This window comes from Octopus bimaculoides, chromosome 1 (genome assembly GCF_046866305.1).
Source record: "Octopus bimaculoides isolate indiv1 chromosome 1, ASM4686630v1, whole genome shotgun sequence".
Lineage (NCBI taxonomy): Eukaryota > Metazoa > Mollusca > Cephalopoda > Octopoda > Octopodidae > Octopus > Octopus bimaculoides.
In genome coordinates, this window is record NC_142928.1 from 49,810,653 (window position 1) to 49,834,541 (window position 23,889).

The window sequence follows — 23,889 nt, forward strand, 5'->3', positions numbered from 1 at the left end:
GGTATTTCATTGTACCAGACGCCAATCAATGACATTAGGCTTGCAAAGTGCCAAGCATTCGATAGATGGGTACGATTCAATCGGTAGTGGTAATTTGATGATTCTTATAACTCGGTAGTGAGAAAACATGGGGTTAGAAGATAAACGACGAATAGATTAGGTACAAAAAGTCATTTATTGTTGATTATAGAGGGTTTTTTTTTCCATTTCAGTTAGTATCTATATTAAAGAAATGAAAAAGTAATCTTATATAGGCAAATCTAAGTAAGACAATACAGTCAATTTAGTGAACAGTACGCATCACAGACGTTTGTCGTAAGCAGAGACTTGTCACTGATGACCTTGAAATTTAAAATAAAAATAGTTAAATATGAGAAGTGGGTTAGAAAAGTTTATTTTTGCCCTTGAACTGCTCCTCTCATTTAATTCCTCTGTACATTTCAACCTGGAGAAACACTGTAAATTATATAACATTTGATCTGGATTTCCCCGTCTCTGACAATACATCATTCTCCATAGTTACAACAGTTCCTCCTACAATAAGTATACAGGTTCTAACCAAAACAATTAATATCAAATATTCGTTTTCTGTATTTATTGAAAGACAGACTAATTATTATGAGAGAACTGAGTTGTTTCCTATCAGGAAATCCATACTCCTTGTCGAGAGACTCACGATGTTCCACCGTATTCCAGTGGTCGATCCGATGTGCGCTCTTGACATAATTATCACTGACATTATCACATAGCTATCCAGATTAAAATGAGACGTAAGAAATCAAAATATATCCGTTTTCATTCGAGATAATAATGTTTCTAATATATATGAAAGTGCGTTTGAACTTAATACGCGCATATTCGTCATATCATCATCATCATCATCATGCTTATCAACAAAGATCGCAACGATATCCGAATTATACCCATCATTTTATCGCCATTATTATAAGAACCATTTCTTATTTAAGCGTAATTAACCCGTTCTGCTCTGTCATCACCATGATAACCATTATATTCCGACTAGGTTATCACTACATGAAATAAGAAGGCAAATTAACAGAGTCGTTAGTAGATTGGATAGAATGCTTAGCAGCATTTCAGCCATCTTTACGTTCTGAGTTCAAATGCCACATCAAGGTGGAGAACCCTACCTCCCACAGGCCCACCCTGAGAAAAAGACTTTCTTCTGGTCCTGTCACTCAACCCCACAAAGGACTATGATTTGAAGGCTGACAGCGGTAGCAGCGACAACAGCAACAGCACCCTCAACAGAGTAGGAACTCGGGAAGCATGCAATATCACAGCAAAAATCAGTAGCAGTAATATTATCACTGCCAGCACCACCATCACCAGTAGTAGCACGAATTTAAGCGAGATAGATAGTGAAAACAGCAACAACAACAGCAACCCTGCCACCGCCATCATACACAGAAGCAAAGACACTACCACCAATACCATACCAAGTACAACCAGAAACAGCATTGTAACAAAAATGAGGACATGGTGAACAAGAAAATAGGGAAAATGTGCAACGACACCAAAGAAAGAACAATAAGTCCACCAATAAAAATAACATCTATAAAAAGTCCAACTCCACATCAAAAAGCTACGTGCTTAGTGCCAAAAAAATTAGATGTTTCCGCTAGGCCTGAAGGGGAAAAACAAGGAACTGGCTCAATCAAAAATAATTATTAAATGTATTAAATTTGAATGGTAAGGTAGCAGTACGTGTGCCTCGTGAAATCACGGGAAATCAAGAAAATGAAATATTTATTTCCATATGTGTCTCACTAAGGAGAAGGAGAGTCGAACTGGTTACAATCACTCAAATGGAGAAAGCGCTGAAGGACATTTTGGGAGATTTGGGCCACAGGCAAATACGAAGGCAGTTTGCTGGTATCGAGTTCCTCCACAAAATTGAGAACCTCACGCGAAAACATTGGGTAGGACCTGTTGGAATGAGGAGTGGGTAATGTATCCAACATAACTCTCAAGAATAACTGCAAGGGTAAGGATATCGAGTGATACGCCTTGCGTGAACGTCTTGTGGACAGTGGCCTGTGTTGTACTAGAAGATAGGGTGACTCTCATAGATGACAAATGAAATAGTAGAGAGAACTGTTCTGGCATAAATATAAAGGCACTGCTTCATGTGAAGCCCCAAAGCAGAAACAAAAATCCCAGTTCTTATACAGCTTCACAACGGGATTGAATTAGTTGTCTTAGAAAGCAGAAAGCTTAAATGCGAATTTGTGCGCAAACCACCTCAGAACAAGCAGATTCAGGCCATCCTTACTACCTACATCACAGACTGCACATACTAACAAGAATGAATTTATACCATACTTGCAGCTCATCTTCAACAACAACAACAGTAAGAGAAACAGCCGGAACAACTAAATTACCGTCAACTAGAATCACAAAAGCAACACCAACAATTTCACCAGTAGCTGTGAAATTTTAGTTTTACGTTGTTTTTGTCTCTTCGACTACTTCCCCTTCGTTGTCATCTGAGATCAGTGTTATAGTATAGTCTATCTCTGTTTTGTACTTTGTGCCTCCTTGTGTAAATAGGAAATAGATTACTTTTTTTTCATTTTGCTTTATTACATACAGTAGTTGATAACTTTTTGTTTCTAAGTATTTTTCTACTCCAACTGTCGTTATTTCAAAGTAGATCTCTCTCCATGTCAGGCCGCTGACAGATATATTTCGTCTGCATCTGCTTCGGGCTGCTGACTTCAGCATGCTGTTGATAGCTTCCTGGCTTTTCTCGCATCCTCAATGGTGGTGGTAGTGGTGGTGATTTTAGAGGTGGTGGACGCAGTAGTGGTAATATTCTTTGTGAAAGAAGCAGTGCCCAACAGATTGGATTTAAATAACAGCCATGCTGCTATATATCTGTGTTTGCATATCTCTTCAGAAAATCTCAAAGACTACATATTTTCACACACAGCACACTCCATTCTACTACGCCAAAATGACCAACTTTCTACCAAAGCCACACATTCTACTCTTCTTAGCACACACTCCTTCCATAGAAGTGTCTTCTACCATAGCATATCCCCTCACCCGCTGTTTCCGCCGCCACGTTTTACCTTCCACTCTCCTCTTTTACTTTTCTTTTATAGTTTTCTTCTGAAGAAGGGGTAGCTTAAGAACGCTTATGATTCTTTCCCTTCCTTATTGAATATTAAACTAATATAATATTTGTTAAATATTTTTCCTTTATGCGTTATCTTTCTTCGTTTAGTTTTTGTTCATAGCATTTACAATAAACTGAGTACATAAGTTATCATTGCTTTGGTATCTTTTATTCATTTTTTCCTCTTCAATTCCAGCCGTATTCACCGTTTATACGTATATAATATTGCATTGTCATTCTGTTATCATCGTTATAATGGCTACAAATTTTATCATCATTTCTCCCACTAACGCACTCAATCCATCTATCATAACCACCATGACACCGACGTTTATAAACGCCATTACAGTTCTGGATTTTATAGCAACATTTTGTAAGAGTAACACTGCAAACATCAATTATAATAAGATCGGTTGAGCTAAAACACTTTCTGCACAGGTCTTGTCAAAAAAGAATTTTGATCTTTTGTAACTAATTATTATATTTCGCATGTATATTTTAGTGGTTATTATTCATACACAAAGCATTGTTTTAGAATTTCTCTGAGAGATTCAAATATTCTTGTAAAATTTCAGAAGCAATATTTCAACGAAGCTTTAAATTCCCATTTTGCACGTTTTATTATTTTTTTTTTTTCTGCAGCAGTCGGATTGAAACTTGTTTTGCGTCATTGTGTTGTGGTTTTCAAGTCCACACTACTGGAAAATAAAATCGATTCTATACATGCATGTTGATATAATGTTAGTGTCGTCACATTTGTGCATTCATTGCATACGGAAAGAGGTATGCATTTCGGTGTTTAATTTACTTAATCTCAAAGACCTTAACGTTAGAGATTCTACAAGAAATAGCAGCCGGTCTTTCTCAAATGAAACTATGCCGTTTTGAAATTTTCAGCCACTCTGTAAAATGTAGTTTTTGATACATAATACGTGCCAGAAAGAAGGATTGATTCAGGCGGAAGCACGTTTGTACACGGAATTGAAGGTAGCTTACATAAAATGAACAACAATAAAAATTAAATCGGCATGAATTCAACATTTCTTGCAATGTTTATATTACAGTAAAATTACGGAGCCCGTGGGCCAGACGACCCTGCGATATGGAGCAAAATATCAATCACACCGCTCATACTGTCTCAGAGAAGAATTATTACAAACGGACTTCAAAATATCACAAGATACGATGTTCGTGAGAGGAAGGCTTCCGACGGCAAACTGAATCTTTAGGAATAACGTAGGACCAAAAGGAACAAATAAATATATAACAATGATTGTGTGTTAAAAAATTTCCTTTCCAGCCACATGGTTTAGGGTTTTCACCCACTGAGTGGTTTTCATCGACGGTAAAATGTATAGAACCCGTCGTGTGTGTTTACTTTCCACCACTGTTTGAGAGCCAGTATTGGTTTGCTTACAACCCCATAATCTAGCTGTTCCACAATAGAACCCAATAAAATGAGTGCGAGGCCTTAAAAATAAGTACTAGGGTTGGCTTGTTCTATGAAATTCTTAAATTTAGTCCCCGAACATAGTCAGTGTCCATTGCCTAAAACAAATAAAAGAAGTTAAAATTTAGAAAATGTCGAAAACTTTTAATCATGATGGTGTGTTTCTTTTTCCATGTAGTGTTTATTATAGAACTACATGTACAAAGAAAATCCCTTCCTTCCAAGGACATGAATTAGTGTTCAGAAAATTTTACATCTATAAAGCCATTATCAAATTAAACTGAATATTTTACGGCACTTATTGATAATAACATTGTACATCTTATTGTACAAGAAACTCACATTATAGTCTTGTATTTATTTAAAGTGCAATTAAGTGTAAAATGGTGTTTATAAAATCTCGTGTAAATTTTACCTATTTGCCACACGCTTTCATGTAACACTTTCCCGCCATTTAAGGGTTGCTATTTCACTTAATAGAAGTAGTCATATTACATATCAACATCAAACAATGAACCTGTTACATATTATATTATTAAGAAAAATCAAATTAATATCTTAAAATGTTTTACAAACGAAAAATATGAAATTATGTGTGATATGATTAACATAGTATAAATTTTGGTTTCAAATTTTGGCACAAGACCAGCAATTTTGGAGGAAGGGATAACTCGATTAGATCAACCCCACTTTTCAGCTGGTATTTATTGTATCGCATCGAAAGTATAAAATGCAAAGTCTATCTCATCGAAATTTGATCTTGGAACGTAAAGATGGACGAAACACCGCTAAGCATTTTGCCCGGCCTGATAACTATTCTGCCTACTGGCCGCCTTCAACTTAGTATAAATATGAAGATTAGCTGTGTAATTTCTTCTTAGTAATGAATGAATCATAATTATTTGTTGTAGCAACTGACAAATGGCACTGACGCAGACGAGACACGAAAAAGTGAACTTTGCTTATATACGAATCGAATAGTCAAGTCTTTGTAGCTTTTCAAATGCAACATGAAATTAAATATAAATCAAATAAACTGTAATATCATTCTGTTACGGTTAACATGTGTAACGATTCAACGATTGGTCGATATCGAATATATAATCGCATGTGAATTATATTACGCAAGGCAAATGAATGAAAACCTATTCAGGGATATCGAAGACAAACACCTCTCATTTTTATTTTGTTTTGTGACATACATAATTAAAGATTGCTCTAATATAGTACAAGTTTTTGTTTTGTATTTTTTGAGATCGACAGGAATGCAATTAACCCAATCAAATGTGAGTTATTAATTATCCAGTATAACAACAGAATCTTACATCATGCCACAAGCATTTTATATCAATTGTGGTTACTTCCAATTTTAAGGTAATCACCGACGAGGTCATCATATATACATGTACATATACAAAAATGCGTAAGCAGAAACTTATATATTGACGTCATAAAAGTTTAAAATTTCTAGAATGAGAAATAATTAATTTTAGAAACAATGAATACCGAATTAAAGGAAGATATTGTTTATTTATTATTCACAAAGCTATCATTTGCAGCTCTGTTTCCATCGCGATTAGGTGATTCTAAAGAGAAGTACCAGGGTCACAATCGGTTAATGCGCCGTACTTAAAGACAGTAACTTCCTAGTGTTAATTCATACGTTTCAAGAAATTCGGAGGTTGAAAATTCAAGCTGCAACCGAGGAAACCAGTATTATTTGTTTTACTATTGTATTGGCGCAGGTGTGACTGTGAGATAAAATATTGATTCTCAACCACAAGGTTTCAAGTTTAGATCATTGCACGTCACTTTGGATCAACCAAATCCTTGTGAGTTGATTTGGTAGACTGAAACTGAAAGAATCTCACCGTATGTGTGTGTATATGTGTGTTTGTGTGTGTGTGTGTGTGTGCATGTGTGTGTGTGTGTGTGTGCGTGTGTGCGCGCGTCTTTGTGTTTGTCTCCCACCACCGCTTGACAATTGGTGTTGATGTGATATCATCTCTGAAAACGAGGCTGTGAAACATATATGCACAGGGGTCAATTCTATTTACTAGAAATTCAGGAAAGTTATGCCACAGCATAACAGCCCAATGACTGACACATGTAAAAGTTTTTTTAAAAAATGTATACACACAAAAACACACACACACCCACGCACGTTCATCTACGTGTACATAAGTGCCTTTGGGAATGATTGTTAAAATGAAAGGCCAGCTTGCTGCTAGCCCAGTCGAATTGATTTCTCTCTGACATGAATTATTGGGTAATGGAGCATAATGAAATATGTTAAAGATTTTTTTAAAATAAATACTTTCATATTAAAATATCTGTTTCGAAGACGATAACATGAATACCAGTTTAACATTGGAATAGATGTGATTGACTTAAACATTCGACCATAATTCCTGACAATGTGTCAAAATTTCAAACCAATATTTTCTTATTAAAATTCTAATCCTTGCCAACATTTGAGGATCTTCCTTTTACTGTTGTTTTGGCATGTTGAAATTTCGTTGGGGATTATTTAACATATATTTTACATCCATAAGTAATTGCACTTGCGCAAAGGAATCTTTTTGATCTGGAGTAAATTTCATTTCCATAGATATTGCGAATGGCAGTTACGACTCCTTTTACTTATTTCAAAATGTGTGTATGCCATTCATGCGATATTCGTATCTCTATCTTTCTCTTTCTATTTCCTTCCTTCTTTATTTCTCTCTTCATCCATCTTTCCTTTTTGTCTGTGTACACACACATACACACACACACACACACACACACACACACACACATTTTCACATACATATAAACAGTAAGAGAGACGTGCGAGAAAAATTGAGATACATGGAGAAAGGAACATGAATGAGAGAAATCAAGACAATATAATGCTCTATACATTATATAGGTGCGATGAATCAAGGCTGAGACGTTTATATACAAATGTAACGCAAAAGTTACGTTTTCTTCAGTATATAAAATTATATTAAGAATATATTACACGTAAGAAATGCATACAATAGTTTAATAAGCTAAATCAATTGGGAAATTAATTTTAATTATGTATAGCCAGTTGGCTACTCTGCACAGCAATAAAATTGCTATCTCATATAATATGAAACTATTCATAAACGCTTTTGATCTCTGGTGTAAATATGATTCGCTGAATCGTTTGATATAGTGGTGAACTTGCGTCAATTAAAAGTCAAATTTAACGCAGAGTTAGTAAATCTACGAATATATTCATGTACTCAGCAAAGTCAGCTTGATGAAAGGAAATTTTAAATTGGAAATTACAAAGTTAATCAATGTTTTCTTTATAATGTAACTTCGAAAAATGGCTGGTTTCATCTTTCCTATAAAGGCCTGATATACACACATGCCAACTTGCATATTATATGAGTAAGAACTTGTACATAACCAAAAACGTATATTTGCGCACACTCATAAAGTATCTACATAGGTACGTAAACACACACACATATGTATGTATGTATGTTTGTATGTATGTATGTATGTATATATGTATATATATATATATATATATATATATATATATATATATATATATATATATATATATATATATATATATATATATATATATGTGTGTATATGTATATGTATATGTATATACAAGTAGGCATAAAGGCGTACACATATTTTATGTATTATGTACATAAATGTGTGTGTATGTGTGTGTGCGTGTGTGTGTGTCTATGGATACATCCATACATAAGTAACTGAAGTGATATATTTAGCTAGAGATCTCAAAGAAAGTCGTTGATCCAAATGATTTCAGAAGAATGTGGAAGAAACATTGACAACTTTTCTAGAAGCTATTCAACAAAAGTATAAGAGATTCCCCGAATATCATTGCTTCCAGTGAAATTCTCATACATGGGAATTAAGCGTGTAAATAGAAAATTAAAGAGATTGCTAAACAGAAAATGCTGATATACTGCGAGATTATATAGAACTTACTTATCATATATGAACACTCATACATAGAGGCATATATATATATATATATATATATATATATATATATATATATATGTCTTCTAATATATCTTCGGGCCGACCAAATCCATGTGAGTGGATTTGGTAGACGGAAACTGAAAGAAAACCGTCGTATATATATTTGTGTGTGTGTGTTTGTCCCTCCACTATCGCTCGACAACTAATGTTGGTGTATTTACATCCCCGTACTTAGCGTTTCGGCAAATGGGATCGATTGAATAAGTGCTAGGCTTACGAAAAATAAGTCCTCGAGTCGATTTTTTCAACTAAAAGTGGTGCTCTAGCATAGCCGCACTCAAATGACTGAAACAAATAAATGAATACAAGAATAAAAGAATATGCCATAAGGTCTGCAAATCTAACGGAGGCCAAAAAAGACAAAGATCAGAACTTACCTGCAGGTCTTGGTGGTTCAATTCGGGCAATCAATGTGGTGTCATTTCAATACCTTGTCAGATGCCATGATAGTTCTAAAGTGTAAGTACAGGAGGTTCTCAGACTCTGCATAACGAGTAGACAACCACAATATATATATGGGTATAAAGTGGGAATAGGTTCGCGTGACAGTTAACCAAGTTAATAATGATAATTTACATTTTGTATGGATATAAACAATAAACAGCTACTTAATTTGCCGTATGAGTGTATGTACGGCAAATCACGTAGGTGCGTATGCTTATATCTCTGTGAATGTTTATACGTACGCAATGCAACTAAAACGAGGCGGTTTGTATATTCATATCTGTTAACGTTTGTATGCAATACTTTATTCTGTGTATGATGTATTCGTTATTTTTTGCATTAGTTATTTATTTTTTGATCTTATAAAAATGAAGCAGAATAGTCGTTATTTTACGGGACATATTTTGTAATCATTTCAAGGAAGACATCTCCTCCGCTGGATACTTGTATACCAGTTGTTAGGTATCCAAGCCGTGAAAGATCGATGCTACATGGGTCGAAACAATTCTAGTGATTTATAAATATCTTCATATCTTCCATCCACCGTCTCTCTCATTATTGATATATATATATATATATATATATATATATATATATATATATATATATATATATATATATATATATATATATATATATATATATATATATATATATATATATATATATATATATATATATATATATATATAATAATAATAATAATAATAATAATAATAATAATAATAATAATAATAATAATAATGATAATAATAATAATAATATATATATATAATTAGCATATATTTTGACTTTAGCAATAATTTCCCATTCTGTTTGAGGGTTGTTTATTCCACCTTCATTCACTACTCATATCATATTTGTCAAGAATGTTGCACGTTTCATTTTTTTTTTTTATTTCTGTCTCTGATTGGTGCTAAGTATTATGTATACCTTTTCACGAGTGAGTTGACCGTCATTCCTATATACGTCTTTGCTACTCCGCTGGGGACCGTGATATTTTCCTTGTATAAGACTTCTTGCTCGATAGAGTTGTTGTTTAGAGGACAGCGGTTTAGGCATCTGCAGTTGCATTGCATTTCAGGGTGATTCTGGTGCGTTTATAGTGATTGAATATTATTGACTCTATATTGGGGAGGCAACTATTGTTAAATAACAGCATTTCTTTCGTAAATTTTTTAGTATGTGAGTAAGTGTGGAAAGTGTTCGTCTATCAGTTTTAAGAATTTTCTAGCTATTTTAGTTGCTACATCCATGCTATATAGTGGTTTAAACCATAAGTTTTCTGTCTGTCTGCGTCTTCCAAGTCTATTTATATTTGGTTCAATGTAGTATATTCCATATATACATATATATATATATATGTGTGTGTGTGTGTATGCGTGTGCGTGTGTGTGAGTGTATGTGCGTGTATGTATATGTGTGTGTGTTTGTGTGTGTGTGTGCGCGTTTGTTTCTACGCGCGCGTAAGTGCATATAGCTTCTCAACACACCTAGTCCGAGACATGGACACATCTTTAAAACAATCCTTGTTATGATTATATTTGTACATATATATTAACATTTTAATAAATTTCATTAAAGAAATGCAAATTTGGTTCGTATTATCCAATGTAAATTCTTCTAAAAATTCATGCGATACCCCGCTCCCCATTCAGTTTGCAATGTCTGCCAATGAATATTTGGAGTTTTAGACTAATCCTTATTATAATCCTTAGCACACCGGGTAAAATGCTGAACAACATTATGCCCGTTATTACGTTCAGAGTCCAAATTCCACTGAGGTCGTATTTGCCTTCCCTCTGTTCAGGGTCGATAAAATAAATGCCAATTTAAGACTGAGAGTCACTGTAATCGATTTGTTCCTTTTCCAAAATTTGAAACCGATATTATCGCTCATGCAAGCAATTATTCTTCCCTGTGTTAAGAAGTAGGAAACCCAATATTTCAATGTAATCATAGAAACTACCGTTTACCGATATTTCGGATGTGGTCCATATATTAAATATATTTGCAAATTGAATAAAATCGAAGAAAATGTTGTTTTACGGAAATGAGAGGTTCGTTGCGTAACGTCACTTGAGGAAGTATGGCTGAAATAACTTCGAATTAAAATATTGGTCTTTCTAAATAATAGATCAACAAGTTGCAATGAATAGAAATTTGAAATTAATTAACTTTTTAGTTGCAACCTTATACTTAATGTCAAATGTCAACGGAATCATAACCTCAACATATACTCAAGAAGAGATGTGAAACATCCGTTCCTGATGATAAATATCACCCGACATACAATTACCTGATATATGTCTTACTATATTACAGCTAACACTATTTTTAGAGTCATTGTTTAATGTCGATATGTTGAAGTTGTTTTACAAAATATTGTAACGACACGCTGAAATAAATAGCGCGATCGAATACAAATTGTAAAATCAGCAGTCTAAAATATATCTTAGGTTCAGTCCTCATACTTCAAGTAAAGCACAAATATAGGAAGTACTTAAAAAGAAATTTTCCTGATTCACATATATACCACAAAAGACTATGTAAGTGAATTTGATATTAAACGCTTTGCTAATCAAAAAGAGTCTATTCTTTCCTTGAAGTGGGAGTAAAAGCTTAAAGAAAGAAAAGTCATGCATTTTGAAGGGACTTGAAAGTAGAAGTATTAAAGGAAAATTCAATGTTGAATTAAAGTGAAATACCGAACATTATTTTGAATTCAAATCATTTCAATTTGTAGCCACGTGTTTATGCTTTTAATCTACCAAACGAATTAAGGAAGAAAAGAACAATAGAAAGTATTTAAATGTAACCTTGAATATCAATGGAATTACATTTATTTGCTACTTACCCATGCCTTCTAGAAACAAATAGGATCCTACTAATCAAATATATGTGAAACTAAATAATAACGTGACGAAATACTGAATAGATAAGAGAATCAAATAGAGTGAGAATGATAAAAGATTAGTGAAATAAATGGTGGTGATACAAACTAAATAAATGAAAAAATTAATGAGGTAGCATTTGATAAAATAAAATCCACGCATGAGGCAATTTTATAAATATAAATAAATTCAATCCGTAGTCGTGAATAAATGAAGGAAATGAATATGCGTGGCAAAACTTTGAAGAAAAACTATAAACTTCAAAACCAGAGGTAAAAATCGCAACACGTAAAATAAAATCATTAAGATATTTATGAGTGTATTTACCATTCATATAAATAGGTGTGTGTCAATTTTGTTCTTGGTTCTATGCATTTGTTCATGGTTGAACATATGTATATGAGTATTGAATGTGTGTGTGTGTGTGTGTGTGCGCGCGCGCGCGTGTGTGTGTGTGTGTGTGTGTGTGGAAGTTTGTCTATGTGTGTGGGCGAGGTGCAGCACTTGAAAACGAAGACCTGGCATAACGTTAGTGGAAATAAAAATAACGTCCACACTAACTCGAATGAAGTGCAGGGACATAAAAAGACCCAAACTATGAAAAATAGATGCTATAAAATTACTTTTTGACAGAGGACTTCTGATTATAACAAGCAGAACAGCATTATGCGATGCACCACATTGCTATAATAGGTTATTTTTACATACAGATTCGTGGTGTTTGTCACTGAGAGAAGATAAAGGATCAGGGAAATGTCTAGTTATATATGTTCAAATTCCACTGCCTTGTGTTAGCAACTGCAGTCGCTCCCTACGTGTCGGTGTAACACATTTCCAAATGTTACTGTAGGCAACCCACAGTCCGTCGGATGATGTGACGGCGTTATGTACACTGCTATAACAGCCACTCTCCAAATGTTGCCAGTTGTTGACGTAGGCGACTCTGTTCCTTGGTTATTGCAGCGTATAGCCACGTGTAGGTGGTAGTGGTTTCGTATATAATGGTGTTTGTCACTGTCACCGTGATGGTTTCATAGGAGCCACCGTCTCAACTCTGATCAACTGTTAATTTTAGGGTTGAGGCGCACCTTAATTCGTGTGTGGATCGGTCGTACTGCACTTACGATGTAGCAGTTGTGGCATTTGGAGCATTGTATTTAGTACGTGGGCACATAGTAGTGTCGCGAATTGGACAGTTCGTTAGAGTTCTGGGCTATTGCACTGCGATTGACCATCTTTACATAGGGACACAGTCCTTTACATAGGGATACAGTCTCTTTACATACGGACACAGTCCTTAAATCGCAGCCTTGGTTTCTGTCAGGGTCTCTTTCCGTTCACAAGTTCCCCATATATCATCTGCTTAGGGATCCTGCTATCCTTCTTTCTAATAAGGTGTCCAGTCGTATGTAACTGGTGCTTGTGCACCATCGCTCCAATGCTCAAGATATGTGCTGTCCTCAGGACCTGTTTGTCTAGAGTTTTTAAGGCCTAGCCAAGATTCAGAATATATTTATACACGTAAATGCATACCTATTGATCTTTCTTTCCATTTTTGTTTTCCAGATTGCTGAAATAAGAACCATTATAAGAGTTTAATCGCGTGAGTCATCAAAAAGACCAAATTGAAAACTAATACTACGTGATCAACTCGTGAGCTGCAAATAATCTGTTCCTGAGTATAATTTATTTTGAAGAAATAACGCACATAACAATTTTGTCAAAGGGAATTGACTTTCTGCATTCCAATATATATTTTCACGGATATTTGCAATGTGTTTTATTGAAAACCTATTTAAAATTCCTTATTATAAAGATTATATAATCCTATGACAATCAACACACGTTGGTCTCTGGAGAGTTCAACGCTAGTGTGGTGAAAGAATTAAGGTTGTGTCCAAAAGGCAAGGTAAGGAATAACGCTTTTTTTTCGATTTGTCTTAGTGACTATTAAATGAGTTTACCATAACTTGTGCTAATTTTCATTATATATATATTAGTCTGAACTGCAATTGACACATGCTTAACTTTTAGGCATTGTCTGACAGGTAGAGCGTTTGAAAATGTCGTACTTTATAATATATGGCTACCTGTTAGTTTACCCATTAATTTTCATATTACATACATTAAACATATACATATGCAGATGAGAAATAAAGACTGATGGAGAAAAAGAGAGAGGGCAGAGTGAAAGAAAGAGACAGACTTATATATATATATATATATATATGTATATATATATATATATATATATATATATATATATATATATATATATATATATATAAAAAATAATAAGAGTGAAAAAACTACAGGAGGCTTGTGTTACATGGTTAAAGTATATATTTAAATTATGTCAGAAAAATGTTATAACATTTTTTTGGTATATAAACATTGTATTTGGAGAAATAACCGGTTTCGTGTTGTCTTTTCAAATTTCTCTACTTCATTGTAACATGTGTTCGCTCCAGTCTGAAAAGAAGAGTTCTAGATAGGGGGAGGTAATTAGGAATTTCTTCCGGTATAAGGGAGATAATCGAAATCTAGGAGGTGGTAGAATTTGATTATTATCTCCCTTATACCGGAAGAAATCCCTAATTACCTCCCCCTATCTAGAACTCTTCTTTTCAGACTGGAGCGAACACATGTTACGATGAAGTAGAGAAATTTGAAAAGACAACACGAAACCGGTTATTTCTCCAAATACAATGTTTATATACCCAAAAAATGTTATAACATTTTTCTGACATAATTTAGATATATACTTTAACCATGTAACACAAGCCTTCTGTAGTTTTTTCACTCTTATTATCTTTTATACATCCAACCACGTGCTTTCACATACCAACTTTCTCACACACACACACACACACACATATATATATATATATATGTACATTTTTTACAGAAGCATACATAAATATGTATTTATTTGAATGCAAGTACGTATATGTATGTATATATATATATAAATTTGTTTTTCCAATTTAAATATAGCATAAAACCTTTATAAGAATTCATCAAGTAGTTAGCCTGAAAAAACTCATAAGGGAAAAATGTTATTAATTATACCCTATGAATATATTTATTTATATTAAGGGCATTACTATGCATAGAATCCACAGGCTAGGAGGGATTCTTAGAGAGAAAAAAACTACCATAATAAAAACATTTTACTGAACGCGAGGGAATGCAACTCTCGGAGCGAGCATCCTAAAATCAGAGTCAGCGGTATATTATATGATTTCGTAATCAGTCCACAAATGCACTCTTTACTCGCAGTACACGTATAGTCAAGACATATAAAAATAAACAAAAATCAACATGCCAGACGAACACCACATGTATCCAGCATAGTACATAGAAACTGTTTATATCAATATATCTATGTAAGAGGCGGGCTTTTTGAATTGCATCTCGGTACACGTGTTTGTTCAGAATAAAATTCAGCACTGAATATATTCTGGTTAAATTTCCAATTTAAATATAGGATAAACTCTTTATAATAATTTATCAAGTAGTTAGCGTAAATAAGACCTCATAATGGAAAAAATTATTAATTATTTCCTCTAAATATATATATTTATACTCAGGGCATTACTATACATAGTTGCCTCACACTAGGAGGGACTCTTAAAGTCTGATTTTACGAGGCTCGCTTCGAGAGATGCATTCCCTCGCGTTCGGTAAAATGTGTTTATTATGGTAGTTTTGACTTTAACAGTCCCTCCTAGCGTGAGGCATCTACGTATAGTAATGCCCTTAATATAAATAAATAAATGTATATATATATATTTATTATTGAGATCCTACTTCTGATATGCGGCATTTGGTAAATAATGGTGTTTGATGTCGCTACCCTCATTTGCAACTCTTGCCGCGAGGTAGGTTCATCTGGGACTCCCGACAGGAAGAGGTCCAGTTTTGAAATGAAAACACCTATGTCCACTTTTTGCAGATCCCACTGGTTCTTTGGGAGAATAATCTAAAGCTGTTGGCCCCTCAACCCTAGGCTGTTGCAATAACTGGCCTGGAAGCGCGATGGCATTGCTCAGATCTTTGGCACAGTGCAGTGTCGATCCGTTCTGACACTGGCGTAGCTTTCAATGTCAAAATTTGGCACCATTCCTTCCAGGATCTTCCAGATGTGTATTACTGTACACTTCTCCCACCTTCGCTCCAGAGAGTAGATTTTTAGCCGTTTCAGCCTTTCCCAGTAGCTGAGCTGTTGCAACGAGACGATCTTCTTTGTGAAGCTTCGCTGGATTGCTTCAAGGTCCGCTGTTAATTTTACACTGTTGGGTGACCATATTTGGGAGCAGTAGTCCAGGCAGCTGAAGAAGAATGTCTTTCAGAGGACCATCATGGTTTTTTCTCTCTGGTCCTGAACATTCCCAGAATCCTTCCAGGCATTCGTCTGCACTGTGTAGCCATCCTGGTAATGTGCTCTTGGTAAAAAGGTACCATCAGTCAAGTCGATACCCAGGTCCCTCATTGACTTGAGCTCTGGGAATGTAATCGCCTGTGGATCAGTGTACCCTGTAAGTTTCATATTCAGTTTTGGGTGCTAGTAGTGCAGGGCTTGGAATTTTTCAGCATTAAAGGGCAGATTATTGTCCTCAGCTATGTACAAATTGAGTCCAACTCCTGCTGCAGGCGTGCAACATCGCTGGGGTTCTGTATTTTCTGCGAGACTTTTGTATCGTCTGTGTAGCTACCAAGGGTGGCTATCCCGGCATATCTGAGAGGCATATCTGAGAAGCAGTGGTCCCAAATAGTACCCTGTGGAACACCGCTCACTATTTTCTTTTCTTTCAGGTGGCTCTATTGGCCACTACTGCCTGACTTCTATCGCTCAGAAAGTCATGTAACCACTCTCCAAGTTTCCCAGCTGTTCCAAGATCACGCAGTTTCTGGCATATCCTACCACTTTATCAAAAGCGTCTGCAAAGACAAAGCATATTACGTTCACATTTGAGTTGTTGAGAAACTGCCTCAACACCCCTTCATAGTGCTGTAAGAGCTGGGCCAGGCAGCTCCTTTCTGGTTGAATGCTACGCTAGGTATCATTCAGGAAAGTTTTTCTTCAAGGAATGCGATTAGTTTTCCTCTAACTATCCATTCCATGTTTTGCTGATGTGTGATGTTAGAGATATAGTCCGATAGTTTTTGGCATTTGCACTGTTTCCTCCGTTATGAATTCAGAATAATATTCCTTCCTTCAGCTTCCTTGGAAGCCTGCCATTTTAAAGAAAGCTCTGGAGAGAATCTGTAGAGGATCACTGGGAAACCATCGGGACCAGCATTTGAGTTTGCTTTCACCTCATCTATGGCTAGTGGTATATCTTCTTCACTAATGTCGATGTAATCTATCGTAACTGCCTCGCTGGTTATAGGTGAAGCGGTAAAGAAATCCACTGGTTCGTTCACTTGTCTGTGTTTCAACGGGGTGGTAAAGACAATTTTGAAGTGGTCATTCAGTACTTCACTATTCTTTTACTTGTTTCATTCATGTGGGTGTGGCCATGATAGGAGCACCACCTTAATATATATGTGTCTGTGTTTGTGTGTATATGCATACATATATACAGGTCACGTTGGGACAAGTATAACTCATTCGTGTGTGTGTGTGTGTGTGTGTGTGTGTGTGTGTGTGTGTGTGTGTGTGTGTGTGTGTGTGTGTGTGTGTGTGTGTGTGTGTGTGTGTGTGTGAATGAGCCTTTCTTATCCCAACGTGTCGGGGCACCAAGAAGATATCAGAACATTTTAGATCCGGTATTTAGTAACCTCACTAACACAATAAACAATATTTCAGTGGAAAAAAACAACCTTCTTTCAGATCATTACATTGTTTTCTGTAACCTGAGTTCCACCAGTCAAAATCTAACCCATATGACCTTTCTCCAGCCCTCCTATTTGATGCCATGTACCTCTATGATGCCGACTAAGACGCAATCATAAACGATCTTTCACATGTTGACTGGTCTTTCACACATTCACACACCTCCTCAAGCATAAAAATAATAGTTTCAGATTTTGTAGACACTGTGACACGCATATGTGCTAATCACATCCCACCAAGACTTGTGAAGTAAACTAGTGCAGAATTCCCAAACAATAACCCTCTCCTCGAGTGGGCTATGTATACCTTCTTGATTTGAACGACTTTGCCATGTGGTGCTATTAAGTTAGACATGGCCTGGGCCAGTACCGGCCGAAACCTATCAAAGTATCAAAGTGTGTGTGTGTGTGTGTGTGTGTGTGTGTGTGTGTGTATGTATGTGTGCGTGTGTGTAGTCTCATATTCCGTTTGTTTCCTTCAGTGATTACTGAAACACAGCCAATAATGCCATTGCAACAATACTGGCTTCTTTGTTTCGCTGTATAATAACATACGTTGAAAACATTTGTGGCAGCATGATTTAGAGCGAAGTATGCCTGAAGAATTGTGATTTTTGTATCACTTTTCACGTGGAGATTGAATGGTATTTAATATCTTCATAAACTTGAGTTATATTACATTTTAACCTTCAAACACGTCATTCTATAAGTAAATTGCAATAATTTTCGAAACAGCAATATTTTCTGAATGACCAATATTTATTTATTCGCGAAAGCACTGCTATAAAATATGTAAGCGCATATGATTAATCCACTGTGTAATACTGATTGATAGTTCTCAATTGCTAGTATTTCGACGATGCTCTCAGAAAAGAATATATCAACATTTCATCTACTTCCTTTACATTTTCTGAAGTATGCTTTCAAATAATGTCTCTTATAATTGTGTTACGATGTCGCAAATGACATAATCTTAGTGCCATTAATAAGATTTAAATGTCGCCCGCATCATATTTCTCATTCTTACGACATCGAAAACACATCAGACTGTATGTACTTGAAGATAAGTGCAATATAAGTTGTCTATAAGTAAGTATGATATTTAGATTTACTTTCCTTTTTATAGCAAACGTAAAGATAATAAACTTACAAAGGTAGTTTTAAAATCATACGCTCAAATTTACTTTCATGTCATGCAGCCCCATATGCTCTTTAAATATGTAGATATATATTACAAAATATTTAAAAATGCATTATGGAAGATTCTAGAGAACCATTCAAAACGCACATTCATAATTGCACAATTTTTATTTCTTCATATTATTATACTGCATAGATTGTCACAAGATTTAGCCAAATATGTATTTGTATATGCAAGCTATGATGTAGAAAATCGGCGAAATGCTTGCAGGAATTCTAACAAACAATAGTGTAAAGAAAATAAAAATAAACGATTCCATTGGTATACGCGTGGCTTAGATACTTATTCTATGAATTCATCTCGAATTACAAGACTCTACGCTTTCCGTTGTAAGCGCTTTTTTTGCACCCTAATGCATGTATATATATATACATACATATATATATATATATATATATATATATATATATATATATATATATATATATATATATATATATATATATATATATATATATATATATAATTATATATATATATATAGATAGATATATATACACATATATATATATATACACATATATATATATATATATATGTGTGTGTGTGTGTGTGTATGCATGCATACATACGTATATATATATATACATAAATACAAACATATTTACACACGCGCGCGCACACACAGACACACCCTCACACACACACACACATATATATATATATATAGAGAGAGAGAGAAAGACAAGTACCAATATTTCATATAGTAGGCTAGTTTATTTATTGAGAGATCTCTCACTACATGAAACCTGTGGTAACCTTGTTCATCCGCAACAAAAGTATATTTATCTGTCAATGCAGTGCTTAGTACACATTCTCAATGTTCGATATTAACATACACGTATATCTATGTGTTTGTGCGCGCGCGTATGTGAATGTATGAGTGTGGGTGTATGTGTCTGTTTGTGTGTGTGCGTGTGTGTGTGTGTGTATGTGTGTGTGTGTGTGTGTACATGCATATATAATAAGTGCAGCATATGTACTGCGCTACCACAGTTTTTCATTATGGTTTAATGCGAAAACAATTCAGTCTTGTTATATGGAAGCAACACGGTATGTGCTTAAAGATAATGTTTGTAAATGAATGCTAGCAGTTATTATGGAATACGTCCCTATAAGCTGAGTGCCAGATCAAACTAGATAGTACATGAAACGAGAGATGAAACACAGAAAATGATAACCATTCCGTGTTGAGCAAAATAATGGAAATATATTTAGGAAAAGAACACCGGAACAAACTCTTCAAGACAAATATCTTATTCACAGAGATAATAGTTGCATTATCTTAGTCCAGGACACCACATATTTATTTTAACAAACATAAAGTATTATTTTGTTATATAGAAAATAAAAATATATTTTGAAATATTGTCAGTGCTTTTGTGGAAAAGTAAGCATTTAATAAACATTTCTTTCTATTAATAAATAATACTAATTTTATTAAGGAATGTATACTTAAGAATATTATTGTTGGATCGTTTTTATCTATTTAAAATGTTGCTATGAACGTATTTGAAAATCTAGACATTTAAATCAAATAAACCCCTTACATAAAATCGAAGAATTCGAACGGGTCCTTTTGTTTCTTTGAATGATATTTACAAAAACATTTCTAAAGAGGTCTTTCCTAATGTTTTTTTTTACGGTCAAAATCTAATTTAGTTATGAAATATTTTATCCATCATGAGATACATCCTATTATTCATACTGAAAGGAATCGCATACTGAACTAATTCCATTTATTTGGCTCTAATCTATAATTATGTAAACTATGTGCTGAGTATGCTTGTGTTTTATACACTCCGTTATCCTTTTCTAAGATCGTTAAAATGTCAATATTATGAACAACCTCTATTCAAGCAGTAAAGATGTTCAGAATTTTCTCACAAAATCAAATTAAAATTGATTTTGCCCTACACATTAAGAGATTTCATTCATTTCTCTTATATATATATATTTGTATTACTTCACATGTATTATACTACTTATTAAATTAAAGTATGAACACTAAGAACTAAATAATTTTGCTTATTCCCTGTCGGTCAGAAAATTCACACACATAGTAACATTAAGGGAATTGCGCTTAAATATGCATAAAAACATTACTCATTATTGGATTCTATGCTATCACTTAATATAGTAAATCTTTTCTTTATGGACAAAGTCTATCAAAACGTTCTTTGAATGAATACTGCATGATAGTTTACAAATTTGTCACGAACAGTAAATATCCCGGCGATATAAAACAAGTTAGCATATCATAAGGGATGAATCGGATATTGTGAATTAAATATGGTGATTAATGTAGATGTTTTTTTCAAAATAAAATACCAAAATATTTTGACTAAATCTATTTCTAATCTATAACAAGGAATCGTATGAGAGCGTTTGTCATTCTTCCCAAATATGGCATAAACGGCTTGTAAGATGGATTTGTTAAAGTTAATTTCAGAATTTAATTATCAGTTCATTATTTATATCAAATTTCTGAAGTAGCTTCTTGGTATTAGATATTCTTCACATCAGATGTGACAATATCTAACACATAATGTGCAAATTATGTTACATTATAACACCTATAATTATAAAACAAAGATATCATGTACATAAATATTATGAGAGAATACATTACATAATCTATTCTGTGAAAAAGAAATGCATTGTCCGTAAATATAAATAAGTAAATAGAAACTCCTACTTTAGTACTGGAGAAAATATACAAAATAACGAACATAAACACGATCACACACACATACATACATACATACATATATATATATATATATATATATATATATATATATATATATATATATATATATGTGTGTGTGTGTGTGTGTGTGTGTGTGTGTGTGTGTGTGTGTGTGTGTGTGTGTGTGTTTTATATTATTAATAAATTCATAAACTTATCAATAATATTCTCAGGAAATCAATATTTAATATTTCTAAAGATATATATCCAATATGACATGGTAATATAATAAATTTAAAATTTAAAATATAAATATACGAAATATAAATATAAATATGTATAAAAATATGAATGTAGATAAAGATACATGTGAATATAAATGCGTATAAAAATTTCATGCGTAATTAAGTATGAATGTTGTAAAGTCTAAAATATAAAAAAGCCTAAAATTTAAAGAATTACATCTGACGATCGTTTCGCGGTTATTACTATAATCACAATGTGATCAAAAGATCAACATACTCTCAGTAACTCCGCTCTTCGGAGATGAATTAAGAACCAATGGTATATATATAATATTAATTAAAACATTAGAAATATTAAAAATTAAAAATAATAATAAAGTGTATGCTGTCCTTCCTATAAATTGTAAAATTAATCCTTCTGAAATTTGTAAAGTTCATTCCTTTCATGCTTTGTTGAAATTCCAAGTGTTAAACACTTTCTTGTATAAAAATTGGTATATTTTTTTCTAAATGTATACAAGACCTCGGTAAAACTCATCCTTCTGTTGTACGTGTTGGTAATCCTATAAATTCGATCAAAGTTTGAAAATTCATCCAGTGCGAAATTTAATGTTGAAATATTGGTTCTTAATTCATCTCCGAAGAGCGGAATTACTGATAGTATGTTGATCTTTTGATCACATTGTGATTATAGTAATATACGCGAAACGATCGTCAGATGTAATTCTTTAAATTTTAGGCTTTTTTATATTTTAGACTTTACAACATTCATACTTAATTACGCATAAAATGTTTATACGCATTTATATTCACATGTATCTTTATCTACATTCATATTTTTATACATATTTATATTTATATTTCGTATATTTATATTTTAAATTTTAAATTTATTATATTACCATGTCATATTGGATATATATCTTTAAAAATATTAAATATTGATTTCCTGAGAATATTATTGATAAGTTTATGAATTTATTAATAATATAAAAACACATATATATATATATATATATTTATTTGCTCAAAAAATAGAGCACTCAATATAAGTTCAGTTACATATTCTTTTAGAATATTACTTATAAAAGTTATATATATATATATATATATATATATATGCATTTGTGTGTGGGTGTGTGTACATATTGGGTCATTCCAATAATATGGTTTTTTAATACATCTATTGTTTTTCAAAATTAAGATAAATGATTTTTTAAAAATTCTAATATATACTCTCCTTCATTTTTCTTCAATGCTCTTCCATCTATGTAGTAGAATTGCAATGCCTCACTTCCAAAATGTACTTCTCTTTAACGATACATACTCCTGTAGTACTGTTCTGACCTCGTCTACAGTATTTACATTTTTTCCTGCCAAATGATTTTGAAGACCGGGGAATAAATGATAATCAGATGGGGAAATGTACGGCACATATTGTGGGTGGGACATCGTCTCTAACTGATACTGCTCCAGCCTTTGAAATGTCATCCTTGCTGTATGTAGCCGAGCATTATCCTGATGGACGAGTACCTTTCGTTTTGGAACCAAAGATAGTCGTTTTTCTTCTAGCACTGACTGAAGCCGTTCAAGCTGCACGCAGTAGATCTCTTTGTTGCTGCTTGGTTTGGTTTTAAAAGTTCAAAGTGGACTAAACCTTTCATATCCCACGAAACAGATAGCAACACATTACGTGGATGAAGGCATTTAATCTGGGGTGCCGATGTTTCTCCTTTCCCTACCCACTGTATTCGGCGCTTAACATTTTTACAGAGAACCCACTTATCGTCACCAGTTACTATTCGGTCCAAAAAGGGTTCATTGCTGAAACGTGACAACAAAGAAGGGCACTCATTTACTCTTTGTGCACGATAAAACTAGCAAAGTTCATGAGAAGCACATTAACCCAATTTGCTTACTTTTCCTCTAC

General features: G+C 33.7%; 1 protein-coding gene across 5 annotated transcripts in view; it reads left to right on the top strand.

The window, feature by feature from the left end:
- LOC106881850 (uncharacterized) overlaps positions 1-23,889 on the top strand; it is a 696,991-nt gene that overhangs the window by 529,655 nt on the left and 143,447 nt on the right. For all 5 annotated transcript variants that reach the window (XM_089350930.1, XM_089350933.1, XM_089350923.1 and 2 more), the window contains one exon: positions 13,547-13,889. The gene's annotated coding sequence lies outside the window, so the exon portion shown is untranslated. The remainder of the gene's footprint in view (positions 1-13,546; positions 13,890-23,889) is intronic.